Raw genomic sequence first — 1313 nt, forward strand, 5'->3', positions numbered from 1 at the left:
CGAGAGGCAAGGTCACCTCTCAAGCACGGTAAGATCCAGTCAACCATGATGTCGTTGACGTAGATGAGGTAGTCCAGGTCGGAAAAAATGTCGCCATAAATATCCTGGATACCAGCGGCGGTGCAGCCCTCTAGATCGAGGGTGGCCATATGCAGCAAGGGCTCGGCCTGGAGAAGAACGAGGGCCGAGTTGACGTTTTCTTTGAGGCAGTCGAGACCTTTCTTGCTGTCACCGCGATAGGACTCCCACTTGGTTGAGGTTTGGTAGGCTCGGTGCCAAACGTGGTGGGGTGGTTGAGTCCGAGAGCCGGCCCGTGGTGGCGCATTGGTGCCAAAGGCAACACCAAATTGGGATGCATCCACTGCTTCCATGGGAGAGCGCCTGGGCGTGGTGGCTCTATCGTCATGTGCGGGAGAGCTCAAATAGCCATGACGATAACGAGAGTCGTGAGAGAGCGATTCGTGCACGGGCTCTCTCGGGAGCCGGGGTAGAGGGCGATTAGAGGCCAGGCCAAAAGCCACTTCGCCATCGCGGGCAGACGGGTGCGCCGCGGGCGAGGGAGCGAGCAAAGAAAAATCGGTCGCAAGGTCACGAGAAGGCGACTGGGTCTCGTGCGCGCGTAACGAACCATGTGAGCGGCCCCTGTCCGGGATGAGCCGAAGGGCAGCGTTTATCTCGCGTTCAAGCTCGGCAATCTGCGATTGGAGCTGATGTTGGGAGCCTAGAGAGTGCACTAGGGTTTGAAGGGTCCTGTGGACCTGGGCCACGGCGGCGTCATTGTTGCGGGGGGATCCAGGGCCCGCGGCGGCGGCTGATGTGGCGGCGGCGCTTGCGGCATGGCGAGAAGCGCTCGCTGTAGCCTCGACGGGAGCGGCTCCTGTCGAAGGCGTGGCCGGGTGCGACCCGGTGGCGGCCATTTTCGGTCTTTCCTCTTCCTCATGCTCGTTGACCAAGCAATCGAGAGCGTCGGGTTCGGCATGATCTTCTTCGTGCTGGAAGTCGCGCGTGAGGTCGGTGCGAGCCTCAAAGTTTCTGGTGGCAGCAGCGCGAGCAGCGCTTTGCACAGCGCCACGGCTACGAGTGACTCGCTGGTCAACAGGAGTATGCATAACACTAAATGGCATGGTGGCGATGATCAAGGAAGGGATACGTATGCAAAGAAAAACGAAAAGAACAAGCAAGCAAGCAGGCAAACAAGAAAAAGTATGACAATTTACAGCAAAGCGAACAGAGAGGTTTTTGATGAAATTGAATCGTTTTAAAAGCACAAAAACAGAGCACAGCAAGCAGAAGACACAGGGAGGAAGCAGGAG

The sequence above is a fragment of the Monosiga brevicollis genome, genomic scaffold, assembly GCF_000002865.3.
Source record: "Monosiga brevicollis MX1 MONBRscaffold_2 genomic scaffold, whole genome shotgun sequence".
NCBI classification, from domain to species: Eukaryota; class Choanoflagellata; order Craspedida; family Salpingoecidae; genus Monosiga; species Monosiga brevicollis.